Genomic DNA, 19,534 nt, shown 5'->3' with positions numbered 1-19,534 from the left:
TGGTTTCAGAAATGGCGGGGGGGGGGGGGGGGGGAGGGGAAAGATCATTTCTTTGCAGTTGTGAGTACACCTGGTAATTTTCTCTTAGCCTCTCATTCCCCCCTCTCTTTGGTGCCTTAAGAGCCAATCTTGGATCTTATGTGTCTGACTCAAATGTTTCGGTAATGACGGGTTGGTATTGGGTCCTAAGGACCATCAGTTGGATCGTGTTAACTCGGTCTTTGATAAAGGCAACTAGTTTATTAATAATATAAGGCCTGAGGGTGAGGAGGAGAAGGAGGAGTATAAGGGCCCCAGCTAGAGCAGAAAGCAGGGTGGCTAGCCATGGGGACTGATTGAACCAAGACTCAAACCAGCCTTGTTGTTGTTCTCGTTCACGCTTCTGTTTGGCCAGGCCTTCTCTAACTTTAGCCATGGACTCTGGGACTACTCTGGTGTGGTCAGCATAAAAACAACATGCTTCTCTTAAGGCTGCACATAAACCTCCCTGTTGGAGGAAGACTAGATCTAGCCCCCTTCGGTTCTGTAGGACTACTTCAGAAAGGGAGGTCAGAGATTTTTCGAGGTGCGAGATTGAGTCCTCAAGTCTGGCTATATCCTCATCAATGGCTGCCCTTAGGCTATTGAACCCTCGGTGCTGAATGGCTAGTGATGAGATCCCTGTTCCTGCCCCTATGGTACCGAGGCCAAATAAGGTGGCCAAGGTTATGGCCGTAAAGGGTTCCCATTTTGTTCTTATTGACTCTCTTGCTTCCATCCCTTCTTTCCACAGATCATATATAATATTTTCTAGGTGGTAAATAAACCTTGGAAATATTAATATCATGATACAATATTCGGGTGACAAATTAAAAACATCCCTGCTAACACATGGGGTGATCCCTGTCTTAGAACAAATCCACCAGCTGTCAGGAGCTGGAATCATCCATTTAGATTCACCTATAGGGCGACTAGTCTGGGTACAAAGCTGGATATGGCTAGAGGGGACCTTTCCTATACAAGTCCCATTGCCAGTGACCACTTGCAGTGTGAGGCTGGGGCCCTTTCGATTCCACTTGCAAGCTGCTGGCGAATCTTCGTCTGACTGTGAAAAAGGGGCAGCTAGTCCTACAGCTTCATAGAAGGGGGGTTTTATATCATAACATAGCCAGCAGGCCCTTGTTGCCTCAGGGTCCGATCGGTTTAAGGCCTCATACGCTGCTGTTAGCAATTTCCATAGGGAGTGTATACCTTCTGGGATAGACTCGTCTCTTTTTTTCCTTATTTTTTTTAATACGTGATTTGGCCCTACCGGTTGTACACAAGGGGAGACTTTTAATTTTATTTGAATGGCAGTCCCAAAGAGGGGATATTGATATAAGTAGAGTCCCCAAGTGAGTCCTAAGACCCACCGCCTGTCCTTTTTTTCCCTCCTCTGTAAATCTCACATGAATAAGGTTACAGTTTTCATCATACCTGGTGTGGGTACATGGTTGGACATAGGACATTTCAATAAATTGGGGTTTTACTTCCCCCTTCCATTCCCCATCATTGGAGGTGACACAACTCCAGGCTGCGCAATAGAGGTTTTCAAACCCCCCACATGTGTGCCTCATCGCCCCCGTCCTAAATCTCGGACATGCATAAAATCCATTTCTACTTATTGATACCGTCCTTTGCAGTTGCCTCCATTTACCTCCTTCCATTTCTTTTAATGGACTAATTTTTTCTAAATTAAAATATAAATCTGGCCACCAGGTATTTAATGGGGCAGTTCCTAGGGTTTTGTTGTAGACTTCATGACTCTCTAAATTAGTAATTTCCCATGTCAAATTATAGGGGTCCTGGGGGTTTGAATTTACAGACGGAATTTGCGAACAATCAAGAGAAAGGCAAGTACCATAGTTACGGCTCCGTCCGTTGGCAGAGTAGGGGTCAATTTTAAAGGATTGTCCTTAGTCCGATCAACAGTCCAGGTTGTCTTTGAAGGTCGATGAGGTCTGAGAAGGGTCCACTGGTTTGGCGTGGGTGAAATGGATCCAGGTGGCGATTCTGTCTACTTTGATGGCAGTAGGTGTTGTCAGGATGACCTGGAAGGGTCTTTCCACCTGGGCTCCAGAGTTCCCTGCCAATGACGTTTGACGAGGACCCAATCCCCTGGCCGGAATTGATGTGGAATAGGTGGGGGTCCAGTCTCATAGAGTTCTTTTAATTTGGGCCATACATCTTCATGGACCCTCTGCAAGGCTTGTAGGGAGAACAAGAATTCAAGACTATTATCGTTTTCAGCTTTGATAAGGTTATCTTTTAGGTTAGGGATGATGGGGGGTGGTCTACCATGTATTATTTCATAGGGTGTGAGTCCCAGTTTGTATGGGGAATTACGCACACTGAACAGAGCGTAGGGAAGAAGGACCACCCAATTAGCGCCAGTCTCCATGGTCAATTTGGTTAGGGTCTCCTTTAAGGTTCTGTTCATTCTCTCTACCTGTCCTGAGCTTTGGGGTCTGTATGCACAATGTAATTTCCAATCAGCCCCAAGTATGGAAGCCAGTCCCTGACTTACCTTAGAGACGAATGCAGGTCCATTGTCTGACCCTATCATTACTGGAAAACCATACCTGGGCAAGATTTCTTCTAGGATCTTTTTGGCTACAATCTGCACCGTTTCATTCTTGGTTGGAAAGGCTTCAGTCCATTTCAGATATTTTCATATCCATTCAGTCCATTTTCAGATACCTGAAAAGGTATCTACAAAAACTAGCAAATACTTATATCCATATTTTCCTGGTTTTACCTCAGTGAAATCTACTTCCCAATAGGTACCCGGTCTGCTCCCTCTTTGTCTTACCCCTGTTGTCTGAGGATTGCTACTCGCATTGTTGAGTTGGCACACTGTACATTTAGTGACTACTTGATCGACCTTATCAGAGACATTTCTGATTTTTAGTCCAGTCTGTCTCAGTAAGTCCAACATTCACAGGGAACCTAAGTGGGTGCTGCGATGGATCCACTCTAGAACTTGCCATCCTAGTTTATCTGGGAGTATACTGCTGCTTTTAGAGTCTCTCCACCAGCCATCTTTGATTCTGGTCATAGGAAGTTTACTCATCCATTGAATGTCGCTTTCTGAATACTCAGGGCTGGGGGGCAATTCCCAGGGTCCGGGGTCTGGCAGCTGTAGGGTCAGCAATTGCGCTGGGGGCTGAGCTATGTTTTTTGCAGTCTGATCGGCCAAATTGTTGCCCCGGGAAAATGGGTCGGTTGTCTTCTGGTGTCCTGGGCAATGCACAATTGCTAGCTTTTTGGGTTCCCATAAGGCTGCTGGCAGGGCTAGAATCTCTTTTTTATTTCTGATGTCTTTCCCTTCAACTGTGAGGAGCCCCCGTTCTCTGTATATCGCCCCATGTACATGAGCGGTGGCGAAGGCATATCGGCTATCAGTGTACACGGTTAGCTTGCGATCTCTTCCTAACTTTAGGGCCTGGGTTAAGGCTATTAGCTCAGCCTTCTGGGCTGAGGTTCCGGGGCATAAAGCTTCTGCCCACACCACCTCGGTCTCTGAAGTCACGGCCGCCCCTGCATACCTTTGTCCTTGGTGAACGAAGCTGCTTCCGTCGGTAAACCAGATGGCGTCTGCGTCCGATAATGGCTGATCCTGCAAGTCTTCCCAGACCCCATAAACTTGAGCCAGTATGTCGGCGCAGTCATGAAGTGGGGTTCCCATGTCTGGGTCTGGCAGCAGTGATGCTGGGTTCAGGGCCGTTGGGGGGGGTGAAGATGACCCTGAGGGGGTTCAACAGCAGTCCCTGGTAATGAGTGAGTCGGGCATTGCTCAGCCATTGGTCAGGCGGCTGCTTGAGGATGCCCTCGATGACATGCGGGGTGGTGACTTGTAGCTCTTGGCCCATGGTCAGCTTATCAGTGTCCTTTACCATTAGGGCAGTGGCTGCAATCATCCGGAGACAGGGTGTCCATCCGGCGGCCACTGGATCTAGCTTTCTAGACAGATAGGCTACTGGCCTGTGCCAAGGGCCCAAATGCTGGGTTAGCACCGCCTTGGCTATGCCCCGGTTTTCATCTACATATAGGTGGAAGGGTTTGGAGACATCGGGGAGTCCCAGGGCAGGTGCTGATAGCAGAGCAGTTTTGATTTGTTGGAAGGTCTGTTCAGCTTCCGTCCAACTAAAGGGCTGTTGATCTTTTGTTGCCTGGTATAAAGGTTTTGCTAATTCAGCAAACCCTGGTATCCATCGTCTGCAGAACCCAGCCGACCCTAGGAATTCCCTCACCTGTCGGGGTGTCTGCGGCCTGGGAATACGAAGGACAGTCTCCTTCCAGGCATCCATTAGCCAGTGTTGCCCCCCTCTCACTAAGTAACCCAGGTAAGTTACCTCTGACTTGCAGATTTGAACCTTCTTTGCTGAGGCGCGGTAGCCTAAAGTTCCCAGAGTTCGCAGGAGACCTTCGGTTCCCTGGATGCAGGTTTCGGGTGTCTCGGCAGCTATTAAGAGATCATCAACATACTGTAGGAGAGTTATATTAGGGTGTTGTTGTCTGTACTCACTTAAATCTTCGTGTAGAGCCTCGTCGAACAGGGTCGGAGAGTTCTTGAATCCTTGTGGTAGTCTGGTCCAAGTGAGCTGGCCATTTATGCCCCTGTCTGGATCTGTCCACTCAAATGCAAAGAGCTCTTGACTTTTAGGCGCTAGTGGTAGGCTGAAAAAAGCATCTTTTAGATCCAGAACAGTATACCATTGTTTTTCTGGGCTGAGGGCTCTCAGGAGAGTATAGGGGTTAGGAATGGTTGGATGTGTGTCCATCACCCGCTTATTGACTTCTCTCAGGTCCTGCACTGGTCTGTATTCCCCGCTATTGGGTTTGCGCACGGGCAGCAGTGGGGGTATTCCATGCTGAGTGGCAGGTGCGTAGGACCCTGAAGTCAAGGAGGCGGCAGATGTGCGGTGTGATGCCATTTTTGGCTTCCGTGGGCATAGGGTATTGGCGCACGCAGATGGGGTCTGTCCCAGGCTTAACCTCTATAAATAGGGCTGGGCGATGTTTTGCTAACCCCATACCACCTGTTTCTGCCCACGCATCTGGGAAGCGTTGAAGCCAAGGCTCGATGCCCTGATCCCGAGGAGTGGGTTCCTGATGGAGACTATATTCATCTTCTAGTTTCACAGTAAGTACAGATATGGGTTGGTTGTGGACGTCAGTCACTGTGGGTCCCCCCGGTTGGAAATGAATTTGGGCCCCCATTTTGGTAAGCAAATCCCTCCCCAACAGGGGCCAGGGGCTGTCGGGTATGACCAGGAAGGAGTGGGTTACCTTCCCAGTTCCTAAGTCCACAGTCCTCTGAGTTGTCCAGGGGTACTTCTTTATTCTGGTGGCCCTGTAAGGGTTAAATTGTAGTGTAGGGCTAATGCTTAGCTTGAAAAATAACAGCTTTGTGTTGACATTGAAGGTTAAGAGATAACAGCCTTGCTTTACTCTTATAAATTACGCCTCATACTCTTGTAAATTGGGCTTCACCAATTAAGGAAACAAAAGTTCAAAGAAAAGAGCATCAGAGGCAGGGTCAAGGAGATCCACTGGTTGCAACTTAGAGGCAGAAAGTCTAAAGTAAACACCTCATTAGGCAACTGTTTCTAACTCATCTGGAAATTGTTTCTTTGTTCTGTTCCCAGGTGATGATAAAACGATGTGATCGGTTATAAAAACTCTGTACCCCGGCTGTTCGGGGCCGCACTCTTATCAAGAGTGTTGGTCCCGATCGGTCAGCCTTGCCTCTCATTGTAATAAACTTTGTTGTGACTGTCACTGGTGCCCGTAGCATTCTGTTTCAGGAGTCGTGTGGATGCAACAGCCCCTTGTACCCAGGATGATTTTTCAGATACTTTTCCATGGGGCTTGACCAGAACTGAGTGCTGTGCCCCGGTATCAACTAGGAACTGGACCGGGGTCCCCTCCACTTGCAACGTTACCCTAGGTTCAGGGAGGGGATCTGAACCCCGTCCTCCCTATTCTGTATCTTGGGTAAACAGTATGGGGGCTATTTTAGGCTGCCATTGCCCTTGGCTGGGGCGGTGTTGTTTCTTCTTGGGGCATTCTCGTATCCAATGGCATTTCTCTTTACAATAGGCGCGTTGATCTTTATCTAAGTGCCGCCTGGGAGGGCGCATTGTTTGAATGCCTTCTGGGGGTGGCTGTTCTTTCTGGACTATAGCGGCCAGGACTTTAGTCATTTTCTCTGTGGCTTTAATCTGTCTCTCTTCTGGAGCGTCCCTGTTGTTGTAGACCCGTTGTGCCCTACGGAGTAGATCCTGGATCTGTTTACCTTCTAAATCCTCTAGCCTTTGGAGTTTCCTTTTAATGTCAGGAGCTGCTTGATTTACAAAGGACATAACGACTGCAGCATGGTTCTCAGGGACTTCTGGATCCATGGAGGTAAACTGCCTAAAGTCTTCCATTAATTTCTCTAAGTAAGCAGCTGGACTCTCTGCCTTTCCCTGTACGACCGAATATACCTTAGCCAAATTGGTGGGCTTGCGAGCTGCAGCCCGGAGACCCGCCATCAGAGTCTGGCGATAAATGAGTAGCCTTCCCCTACCTTCTGCCGTGTTGTAGTCCCATTTGTCCTGTGGAGGTCTGGTTAGGGGGAAAGCCACATTAATGAGATCAGTGTTAGATGTCGGCTGACCATCGTCTCCGGGAACCAGCTTTCTTGCTTCTAATTGGATCCTCTCTCGCTCCTCTGTAGTGAACAGGATGCGGAGGAGCTGCTGACAGTAGTCCCAGGTGGGCTGGTGGGTGAACATGACACTGTCTAAAAGAGCTATTAGGTCTTTAGGGTTATCAGAGAATCGAGCGTTCTGTGTTTTCCAGTTGTAAAGGTCACTGGTGGAAAAGGGCCAATACTGGAGTCGGGGGTTGCCTATTTCATCGGGGGGTCCTATTTCCTGCAGGGGTAGGGCCACAGTGGAGTCAGGGAGGCAGGGGTTTGGCTCATGCTGGGTGCGCCCGTGGGTTCGACCGGCTGGCCCCTCGCGGTTGGTTCCATTTTCAATGGGGCTTGGCGTGGCTGCTGCCTCCCGTCCCCCCGGTTCTGGCGCAGCTGCCCCTTCCCGTCCTCCCGTTTCCCCTAGGGGGGCAACTAGTGGGGCGACTGGTGGGGCGGCTGCTGCGGGCAGGGCCTGGGGTGCGAGGGGAGGGGGATGATAGGGTGGAGGGTCTAGGGATAGTAGGTCCTGACTATCGGGCAATATGGGATACAAGGGCGCTGCTGGCGTCCTTGATTTTGGGGGACCTGCAGGCCACATGGCAAGGACCTTACACGTTCCCAAGGATAGGAAGGGGGCCAACCAAGGGGGTGGATTTTCCACTAAACTCTGCCATACAAGAATGTAGGGAATCTGATCCGGGTGTCCCTTGCAACCCGGTAGAAAAATCTTTGATTTCACTTTGGCAATTATAGGGAGGCAGAAAGTTCCTTCGGTTGGCCATCCAATGCCAAAGGTTGGCCATTTGGAGTGGCAGAGGGTTATTAATTTTCTCCGCCGGATGTCTAAACTCAAATTCTGTCCTCTGGTTCTAACATCCCTGAAGTTAGCAACGAGGAGAGAAAGAGGAGTGCTTTGAGATTGGCCCATCTGTATCCTGGAGGTGGAGGAAAGGATTAAAAGGAGAAACAGTAAAGTTATGAGGATTTCTGGCTGGGCCAGGCCAGGTCACCTGTGAAAGAGGAAGAGTTTAACACTTAAAGGTTATAGAATAGAGAACACAACACTTAGATTGCTAGCGCGTTTTGGGTGTCTGCCACCCGAACAGAAAAATTCCAATGGGCCCAAAAAGGTGCCCCAGACAGGTGCCAGTGGACGTCTCCTACTGGACCCAACCGACTGCCCTATAGCGCGTCCGCCAGGGCTGTGTCAGTCACTGATACAGATCCCGCGTGGGAGAGCCAGAAACGAACAGACAAACAGAAATGGACAGAGCCAGCTCACTTACCGATCAGTCTCAGGGACGACCCGTTGCCTTGGGGTCTGGTGGGTTTGGGGGGATCCCGGACGAGCCCCCAAATGATATGCCCTGATTCGAGAGACCCCCCGAAAACAAACCACCAGGGTCCAGAGTCAAAGCCAAGCGGCAAGGGTCGTTTACTGCAGGTTCGAACCTGGTCCTCCGCGCACTCGTTGCCGGTGACGCTAAGAGGCCCCGAGCAAGGATCTTACAGCTTCTTTTATAGATAGGCACAAACAAGTTAGGGATTTTTTTGAGGTTACAGAGCTGTTATAGGTTGACATTTAAATTTGAACGCTCAGCAGAACTTGATTGGTTCCCGCCTTTATTTCAAACCATTCAGCAGAACTTGATTGGTTCCCGCCTTTATGTCAGACTGTGACCGGGCGCGCCCTGGCTGGTTTCAGAAACGGTGGGGGGGAGGGGAAAGATCATTTCTTTGCAGTTGTGAGTACACCTGGTAATTTTTCTCTTAGCCTCTCACTATAGAAAAAAGTGGATAAAGAATCCACTTTTTTTCTTCTTGTTTGAAGAATAGAAAAATTCAAAATTAGTAACTGGACTCCTTAAAATGAAAAATTGGCAAAAGAAGAAATAATATGATGCATCTAGAGAAACTCCAACAAGGTGAAAATAAAGTGATAATTTTTTCTCAGTCATATTGGAATACTTTTTAAAAACAACCTACCAAGGATTTAGTCTGTGAAATTACATTCATCTAATGAACCATCTTAAGAACATTGCAAATGATTAGGAAAATGACACACACCCACATTTATGGAAGGATGAATTTGACACAGAACAAACACAACTGAACAGGTTTTATAATAAAATACAGCTATGTATGTGTGTCCATGGAAGCACACTCCTGTAATCCATGTTTGTAAATGAAATCCATCAGTCTAATAGGGTTAGACCAACCTGAACAACAGTTAACTATAGAAAGTGGCATTAAAAAGTAGATATGGAGCCAGGTTTCCCTGTGTTTTTTCTGTAAATAATTCTGAGTTGTGTTGTTTCCCTGGAAGCAAAACATAGCATTATGTTTTAATTTTGAAATAAAGATTTTAAAAAGGTTCCTACTCAAATGAATGAAGTTATTTTTGGTTCTTGGGTCCCTGTTTTCCTCCTTATGACTCTTTCTCTGTTCAGCCTTGTGAGACTTTGTCCCTTCCATAACAACTCAGCATTATCCCCAGAAGCTGCTGGTAACTTACTGTGAGCTTTTGAATGAGACTGACTTTGACTTCTCATTTTCTTGATGCCAGATGGCGCTGCAATCCTGAATCCTAGAAATGAAATTAAGTTTCTATTCCTGAAACATGAGCAATAAAGGCATGCAAATAATTTGTGCATGGAATATTCACGGACTGGTTTGGAGTCTCACACAGGAAAGCCTAAGTAGATGAAAAAAAAGGTGGGATAATTCCTTGTGAGCTCTCCCTTGGACTTCAGGATTTTTTTTTCCTCTCTGCTAAATGCTCTATCCTTTTGCCTGCATAGACTCTCTCTCTAAAACCAAGGGTTTGCATTAGCAGGCCTTTAGATAACAAGAAACCAAAATTTTAAATTTATAGGCACACCAACAGCATTCCTATTGAGAAGATGTCAGATGTAGGTAATCAATGTATAAGAAAAGAACAGCATACGATCAAGTAATCAAAGTGTCATTCCTTTAAAATTTAGCCTCTACATGTATATTCCACTTGATTCAGGTAGATGAAATATTCTCTACCTGTGGTGCCTCAAATAGATTGTCATCTGTTCATATCCTATTTTCTACCTGGAACAGAAATCCTATTTTTGTATTCCCTGTTCTATTTTCCTTGAGTTTCTACTACTTACTTTTTATGTCTCTAGTCATCATTTACTTCCTCCAGGGAGCCTTCTCTGACCAATTAAATCTAAACTACATGCTCATCTATACCTCTGAAATCCTTCAGTACTGAAATCACAGCTTTCTACAATAGGAAAGGGAAAAAAAAAGATTTTCTTTTTGCCATTCTAGATTCTCCACTGCGATTCTGTAACAAAAGCCAGATTAACAAGAGAAAAGTGTACAAATTTATTTAAGTTTTATGTAATACAGGAGCCTTCATTACGAAATGAGAGGACCTACAGGAACATTAAACCTGTATGTTTTTTATACAAGGTTTGGTAACAGTGGAACACCATAGAAAAATGTAATAAGACAAAAGGGTATGGGCCTAAGTATAGTAAACTGGAGGAAATTTGGCAAGGTCTGTTTATTCAGATTTATCTTGGTATTTGTCTTAGGAGATAAGTATGCTCCTTTCCTCCAAGTATAGGGAGGGCGCCTCTCACACGAGTGTCTTAACACTTGCTTCAGGAAAGAAGGTTAGGGAGTCCTTTTAGCAACTGCTTTTTCTCAAATTCCTTCAGCTTAAAATAATATGCCAAGGTGCCATATTTTAGGGTGGTATCCTGAGCCCTGTCGCTATATACAATTTTTTTAATAGATTAACTTTTTTTTTTTTTTAATTTTTTTTTCAACGTTTTTTATTTATTTTTGGGACAGAGAGAGACAGACCATGAATGGGGGAGGGGCAGAGAGAGAGGGAGACACAGAATCGGAAGCAGGCTCCAGGCTCTGAGCCATCGGCCCAGAGCCTGACGCGGGGCTCGAACTCACGGACCGCGAGATTGTGACCTGGCTGAAGTCGGACGCTTAACCGACTGCGCCACCCAGGCGCCCCTAGATTAACTTTTTAATTACATTTTTCTTAAAAAGCTGTGAGATTTCCATTTCTTTGGGAGATATTTTCAGCACTGTGTTGTTAAATTCCACAGGTTAAGCTTTCTTCATTATTACTAAGAACTTCATACATGTTAGAGAGATTGCCATTCATTGCTTTTTCATCTTGTCGAAAAGACACAGGGAGACTTGCTAGAGTAAAGCTGACATCTTTAGAGGCATGCAATAAGAATACTCCCACAATGATTGTAAAGAAGCCACTCAAAGTACCAATGACATCACCAACAGTCATATCTTGCCACTCCTTAGAAATAATAGCTGAACAAGTTAAAACTGATTCTGTAAAGAATATATAATATATTGGAGTCACAATGGAAGTGTTGAAACCAATGTTCACATCTTTTGTTATTTTAATGTACAAGTTGATCCTCATTACGTGTGGATTCAATATTTGCCAATTTACTTACTAATATTTATTTGTGACACCAAAATCAATATTTGTGGCACGTTCAAGTGTTCTTTTCATGATATATTTAGTGCCACTCTGAGTCTGTGAATTGACTTAAGTCTGGAAGCTAGGAATCCTTTGTGGTTGAACTTTGTGGTTGAACTCATATAGTTCAAGCAATACTCCAGTAGGCTTTCCAACTAGTTCTAGGGACACTCTGATCAGCTCGATCATAGATCCCTGTGTGCTAAAACATTTTTATTACTGGTATATCCACACTTTAGGGTAAATCATACACGATTTCTTTGGCCATTAAGCTCTCACAAGTACAAACTGTTTAACCATTCACGAGCTGCATAAGACAACACAATAAATCTTGATTCCCTGGTAGTTGTAATGATATCATGAATTCAACCCAATTAGGTGTTATATTTTAGCCTCTTTGATATAACAACCTTAGAATCCACCTCCAAACATGCAGTAGTATCAGAGAAGGCCTAGTATCCCCTTTAAAGGGCTCATCTGATTAGAAAAAGCTCACAAAAGATAATCTCCATTTTAATTAATTCAAAATCAATGATGAAGTGTTGGTTCATGGTGTGGATATGTTGGAGTCCAGAGCCTATGGCCAAGAAACAATTCTTGACATGTCTTAATCAGTGCAAAAAGGAGGTTTTATTAAAGCACAGGGATAAGACCTGTGGGCAGAAAGAACAGTAATGGGGTTGTGATGGGTGACTATTATGTACTCTTGAGTTGGGAGGAAGATAGAGACAGTGCAAGCCTCCAAGGAATTTTGGAAACAAGGTTCCCAGGATCATGGTGGGCCTAGATATTGTTAGGAAAAGGTAATTTATTACTGTTTAGTAAAAACTCAGCCATGATGTTGAGGATTTTTTTTTTTTGCCTCAATACCTGGGATTATGTGTCTCACCACTTTGAAGAATGAAGAGGTGGACACAAAATAAAATGAGCAGCAGTCAAAAGTTTCTTAGAGTATAAGATTAGAAAGTAAGAATAGTATGAAAGCTCTCATTGCAGAGAGGAGGTATTCAAAAGTGAATGCTGGGGACTATAGGCAAGGGACTTTGTTTTATAGAATTTTGGTTGACCCCCAATCTTCCCCCATGTTCCTTCTCAGGCTCTACCCTTATTGGCTTGGTAATTCTAGGTACTGGGTTGTCCATTTCTGAATGGCCTGATTCCATTGTGTGAGGAGTCAGACTTTGATTGTACTGTCCCTTGTATAACATAAGTTTTATGGTTTATTTATTTTAGTTAGGTATTTTGATTGTCAAATTCCTTAGGGTAACCTGAGGGGGAGCAGGTGGTGTCTGTTACATTCTTAAGAGAAACCTTATGCCTGAGGGAGTTTGCTCCTGGTCAGATACTCCCAGTGTTGTTTTAAATATGTGTTTTCCCCACCCAGGGACCTCAGGTCCTAACCTTTCCCTCTCTTCCTACCTTATATCTCTGCCTATTTTATCCTATTTTTCCCTATTATAATGAGACCCTTCAGATATATATCAGTGGGCCATAGGCTTGGAGTATGATTGCTAACATACATCTTGGTGGGAAGAGATAAAGGAAGCTTCCAAAGGAAATTCTTTATGTTTAAAGTAGACTCACAGGATCCTGGGGAGTTGGGCTAAGATTGCCTTTTGCCCTCATCAAAGTTTCAGCTTGAGGCAGTTTAGTTCCTAGAGGAAATTTACTCTGCCAGTCTCAAGGATGTGTCAATGGGCTGCAAGTATTAAGGGAATTTCATTTTTTCCCTTTGTTCCCCACACAATTCTCCCCTGAACAATTTTGACCCTTAAATATTTAAGGTTGCTGAAGGTGGAAGGTCTTATCTTCTGTTAACTTCTTCCTGCTGAATAGGGGCATAGAGATGTCCTTACTTACTTATGGGTCAACATTGATCACTTGGGGTTGAGAGGTAGTTGAATCCAAGAGAGAGTGCATGTATGGATCTTCCAGAATGGAAAGGGTCATCTGTAGGCTTGATGCTATGGTAGTGAAGGAGTCTCTGCATCAGGTGTAGAGACATGAGAGAAAACAACAAAACATAATTAGGACAACAAAAATAAAAAGAAGCCCAGATAAAAGTCTTTTGACAGTTGACAAAAATCCTCTTCTAATCCAGGAGTTTAACCTATTATTAAAGGAAAGAGACTATTTAAAACACCAGTTTGAGTATTCATGTTATTTAGAAATCCAGAAATATTTTTATGATAATCTAGAATGTATACACAGCATTCTGTTTTTATGATAGCTCAAGTTCCACCTTGTGCAACAGTTAAAACATGTAATGCCATTCTAGTTTGTAAAACTGCTTTACATATTTGTGTTACTTCAGTATTTAATAGAGAAATGCTATTTTAAGTGTTATTTAAGCCTTTCACCGTGTGCTTAGTAAGAACTTCCATGCACCTAACTATATCCTCCATTCCTAAAGAGGGAATAAAGATGGATGCTAGGTGGTCATGCCAATGAAACATAGGACATGTCCACTGTTGTTTTAAATTTGGAAGGTTGGCTAGGCTGGTAATGGTTTTAATAATGTGTTCATGCATCCAGGCAAAACCCAGAGTATAGGAGCCTATTCAGCCTGGGGGAAACTATGGACACAAGTTAGAGCCGCATAGCCATTGGATCTTGTTAGGAGCCAGTCATCTAATTCTGGACCTCCTTGCATTACAGTCAGGATATCAAGAGCTATTTGGTTATGGAGGGCCACCTTTTGAATATGTGGGTTACTGGTTAAAGATGGCTGTTGTATGCTTGGTCAAAGCCTCTATTTGCAATTTTACAACAATAGAAGTGGCTCCTGGGACAGATATGTCTAATAAAACCATCAAGAAACCCTCTTTGTCTAGGTTTAGCCTAATCTAAATACAAGGAATCACTGGCAAGTGGGGGAAGGCTTGTATCAGGAGATAAAAGCATTCCCAAGTGCATCCAACCTGATAGCATAAGGTAAGTGGAGCTATTCATTAACTTCACAAGTCCATAGTTAACTTCATGGAGTGGAGTACTCTGCAATTTTGTAATCCCAGCCACACAGAATTGGTCAAGGTGATAGCTGAGTTGTACAATTGTTGGAGAATTCATCCTATTTTCCAGTTGTTCAAATAATCATATGCCCATGGGGTCCTGTTATTGTCCCCACACAACAACAAGAAAAAATATTGTCTATACATGAGATAATGTGTCAATGTCCGAAGTTTACCTCAAGTTATCTAGCTTAGGCAAACAACATTCAAAGACAATCAAAACTAGAATTTAACATCCACAAAGATGTGCTGTTGAAACAATTTTTCTCTCTATAATTACCCTTATTTCCAAATCAAGCCTAATTGCCCTTATAGCCAAATCAAGACTAACTAATTTGCAAAACAGGTCCAATTTTAACAAACTTGGCCTAATTATTTACATAAGCTCAGAAAGAACAGTGATTGGTCATATATATCTTTCAAAATCAGGTTTGCTGGAACTCTTCAAAAGGAATCTAAATTGATCATTTAGTAGCCTTTCCAGTTCTGAAGCCAAGCCAAGTACTTGCCATCAGACATGACTACAATACCTGTAGATTTGGGCAAATTCCTCTTCCTGAGTTCCTGAAAGTATCCTGAAGTTTCTGCACCTGTCAGGAAGTGACATTCTTTACTCACTTGGTAAAGCTATGGAACTCTGTCAGCAAGGTATCAGGCCAACAGTACCAAGGGGCTGTAATGTCTCCATGTTTTATAAAGTCAATCTTAGTTTATTAAAGGTATTTGGTCATATCTGAGTCGATGCACGTCTCTCTCAAATATGACATTTGAATGAAATCCTTGGTAAAATAACCAATGTTCCAATGGTGTCCTGTTACAAGGAGAAAAGATTCTTCTTGAACTTGTGAAAAATAGTTATGATTGCCGTAGAAGAAATAATACTCACCGAGACTTTTTGAATTTCACAGGTTTCAGGTAAGAGAGAAAAGTTAAACACTTCAGTGTGTTCACAAATGAATACTTTATCACATTTCTGTAAGTCATAGGAAGTTTTCTTTATCTTGAAGAGCAAACATTAGAGAACCAGCAATGTTTCAAACAAGAGTCTCAAAAACTATAATCATTTTTCTCAGTTCATTTAGTCCCATGTTACTAATTCTTGTTCAGTTTTTTGCAAATGTTTATTTATTCATTTTTGAGTGAGAGAGCACTAGGGGGAGGGACAGAGAGTGAGTGAGACAGAGAATCCCAAGCAGGCTCAGGGCTGTCAGTGCAAAGCCCTACATGGGGCTTGAACTCATGAAGCATGAGATCATGACCTGAACTGAAATTAAGAGTTGGACACTAAACCAACTGAGCCACCCAGGTGCCCCTTGCTCAGTTTGAATGCACCTTTTTGGTTCTAGAAATTCTTACCCATTTCAGTTTTAATCTTAAAGATATCAAATACCAGTATTTGTCAAAAAAGTCCTTTTAATTAATCTCCTTGAAGACAAAACACATTTCACAATAGAATAAGAACAATTATAAATGACAAAAACTCAGAAATGAACATTGTTAAAGATATAATATGAGAGTTGGAAATTCAGTTATTTCTGTGGCACATAACACTTCAATAGTAACAAGTGATGACCTTATACCAAACCTTCTACAGCCTTATACCAGAAGGTAACATACCAAATCATCAAGCCTAATTTGTCAAAGAGGTCTCTTTATGATTTGAATCTTGAGGAATTTTGTTAAAACCTTAGAAAGTTTTAAAACACATGCCTAAATAGGATTACAGATTACCAAAGACCTGATAAAGGCAAAACATAGAAACTGGTTTTTATAGACAAAGAAAAGAGAAAATAACTTTGTTTACATTTTCTTATCAAAAGCAGACCAACAATCCAAGAAATCTTGTCTTTTTTAACAAAGAGAAAGCAGAATTTCAATCTTATATACCAGTGTACTTTTAAAATCCATTCATTTTAATCTTAGTCCATCCTGACCACACATAAAATTCCTTTCCACAGATTTCCCTTCACAAACCTTCTTCAACATTCTTCTGCTTAATATTTTGTCCCAAGCCATTACTCTCCAAACTACCAGTCTCATTTAGGACAAAATTACCTTCTTTTACCTTCAACAAAAATGTATGTCCATTCCTTATATCTTTCTTACACATACAGAGTTCCTTCCCTCATTTCCATTAGTCTTAATTACACTTAGTAGAATTTTAACTCTTAGAAACATTAGTTCCCAGTGAAAACTAAGTAGTAGCCAATTGTGAACTGTTACACCAGAATTCTTTAGGTGACAAATTTATGGATACATTTAAGCACAAAGCATGTTTCCAACAGACCCAAATATCCTTAGTTTCTCACAATAAGAAGTCAAAAGCAGATAAACTTTGTGCTTAGTAACAAATGCTTTAGTATTTTATCCTATTTGGAAAAGACCCAGATAAATGCAATCCAATTTATCTTCCAAGCAAAACTTTAAAGTTTCAGGTTACCAAAGACTTTGAAAGCTAACTTAACAATTACCTATGAAAATTTTGAGACAAAATTAACCATCATTTTATGTCATGTTTTTGCTGACAAATTGCAAGATAGATATAACATGAGCTTATTTGACTTCTAGTAAACCTTGGTAGAATAAAATTTTCATATTTAATGCTGATAACTCTAAAGACATGTCTATTTTGATTAAACCAATTTAAATTAGTTTAAATGCTGAATTTTGTTTCACCTGGGTTTTCACCTGCCGTGAATTCCATGTCTTACCTTGCCTTGAAGAACTTGTCATTTTTATCCATGGGAAATACTAGAATAGTTTTATAAGGGGAAAATTTGTAGCTTAAGTGGTTAGAAGGGGACATTGACAGAAAACAGAAAAGCTGGAAATCCATCATGCTCTAAGTGACATTGTAACACATGTTTTTTATAGCCAACTTCCCTAAGAAGTCCCTAGTTGGGTTATAGTTCAGTCAGTTCTCAGTGGAGGTCTCACAGCTAGAAACACCTAGGTCAGAGATGTGAAGGGAATAATATTAGAACAATGAGGAGGAAACCTCCCATGGGAGTGTTAGGATCAGTAGCTGTGTTAGTCACTGAAGTCTCTGTCCTGTTCCCAAGACAGACAACTTTGTATAAGGATGGGAAAAAGGAGAAGGCATCAAGTTTTTCGGTCTTTTCTTTTTTTTTTTTTTTTTTGTAGAAAAATCTTTATTTTAAGAAAAATTTAGGTAACAACAACAACAAAAAATTTAACAAGTTTCACTTAGCAAAATACACCCAAGAGAAAATCACAGTACAAAGAAACTTTTAAGTCAAGACTCACCAATTCCTACAATATTCGTAATGTGTCTTAAGTTTCAAAACTAACTTATTTTTTTAAAAAAAGCTTAAACTCAACCTGAAAGATTTTAAATGAAAATAAACTAGAATTAACAAACATGAGAAATATTTCTCTTTGAATTAGGTATCTAGCACCTTGAGTTTTCCAAAAAAGTACATCTCCCCATGTGTTCACAGTGATGTGGTATAAAAGATCCATTTAATGAACTACTTTAACTTGGATAATATCATTCTGATATGCACTACCAAAATGTTAATTCAGAAAAGCTGATAGTTTTAATTTCTCAATATCACATGATAGAAGAAAGTTTGCATGAGAAAACACTGAAGAGGTAACTTTTAAATACAGATTTCACAAACTCTTGGTGTAACATGGGTCCTATAGCTTCCTCTAGAGTAATAATTGCTTTTCACTGCTTGTTGCTGCCTGTGAAAATTTGATTGTGATAACCCAAATGCTCCTACAAAACTAGTCATATCCATCTATGCTGTTCTGGCCTCCATAGCTAGCCCTGTAACAGCCACTCACAGACTGGCTCTTGAGGCCTCTGGGAGTGGACTGGGCTGACACCCCTATGCATTTCATCATCTGGCTGCTATATGCCCCATTGCTGGACCCAGTTGTGGAATTCAGGAAAAGTTCTATTATCTGTGTTGCATGTTGGCCCAGTCTTTGGACATAGCTGCCACAGCTTCTTCATGAGTGGCAAACTCAACATTGGCTTTGCCCATCACTCTTCCATCAGGGTTCGTCTCAATATGGACTCTCACAGGGTTAAGTTGGAGAGAAGTTGTAAATGTTGTCTGTGGCTTTGTATGGCAGCTCTCTCATGTGGACACAGTGTCCATGGTACTCTGGACAGTGAACTCGCCATCTCCGGTTCTGTGGCCATACATGCCCAAGAGACAATAACTGAGGTCTCTCCCAAGCAGATCATTGGTGAAATTGCAGCCATCACTGAGGTCTCTGCACTCCTCATAGCCTGCACTGTAAGCACCAGACCTCAATCTCTCCAGGCCTGCTTGCTTGACAGTGCCAATATACCTCCTGGTTGTGCTGGGGAGGTCGTAGGGCCCCCGCTGCTGTACAGACATGAACTAAAGAGGGGGATCCGAGTATGACCTAACTTCTTCCTGATGGCTCTTGAACACTTCAATATACCTGTGCCCTATTCTGTCCTTGTGCTTCCCTAGGGCCTTTTCAGCTAACTCTTGTGAGGCAAACTACACAAAGGCTTCCCCTGTAGTCTTGCCTTCGGAGTCCACAAGCAATGTGATTCCATTTGGCACAATTTTTAACCCTGAGGAAAACTGAACAATTTATTCCATGGTGCATCCAAATGGGAGTCCTCAAAGCTGAACAAAGCCATTGATGGCTGTGTCGGCACTGTTTGGACCACTGTGCTTCAACACCCAATCCATTTCGGTTCTGTGGGACTTAAACACCTCAATGTACCAGTGTCCCATGCTTTCCCTATCTTTTTTAAGGGCAATTTTTACATCATCTGATTCAAGTTCAACAAAACCTCATCATTCTGCCTACCTTCTCTGGTGTAGATAAAATGAATGCCTGTTTCAAGGATTTGTCAATGGGATATAAGTAGTAAGGAAATTTCATTTTTTTCCTTTTGCCTTTGTTTCCCACATCAGTTCACAACCCTCTCAGGAGCTTTCCTGGTATAATCTGAAACTGAAATAGGCAGAAGGCAGGGAGAGACTGAAATACAATGCAGGCCATGTCAGGTTGGCAGCTGGTAATTTTAATTAATAATAATAATAAACAATAATATAATAATCACACCCACTCACCAAATCTTAAAAAGATTACAAAGAGCCCTAACTGGGCTTAGTCACTTAAATTTTTTTTTAATGTTTATTTATTTTTGAGAGAGACAGAGACAGAATGCAAGTGGGTTAGGGGCAGAGAGAGAGGGAGACACAGAAGCAGAAGCAGGCTCCAGGGTCTGAGCTGTCAGCACAGAGCCTGATGTGAGCTTGAATTCACGAGCTGTGAGATCATGACCTGAGC

General features: G+C 42.6%; 1 pseudogene; it reads right to left on the bottom strand.

Moving 5' to 3' along the window:
* Positions 1-17,791: 17,791 nt before the first annotated feature.
* Positions 17,792-18,987, bottom strand: LOC131516178 (heterogeneous nuclear ribonucleoprotein F-like; annotated as a pseudogene).
* Positions 18,988-19,534: the final 547 nt, after the last annotated feature.

The sequence above is a fragment of the Neofelis nebulosa genome, chromosome 7 (genome assembly GCF_028018385.1).
Source record: "Neofelis nebulosa isolate mNeoNeb1 chromosome 7, mNeoNeb1.pri, whole genome shotgun sequence".
In the NCBI taxonomy this organism is placed as follows: Eukaryota; Metazoa; Chordata; class Mammalia; order Carnivora; family Felidae; genus Neofelis; species Neofelis nebulosa.
The sequence above is the reverse complement of the archived record's forward strand: the minus strand, read 5'-3'. Positions and strand labels throughout refer to the sequence as shown.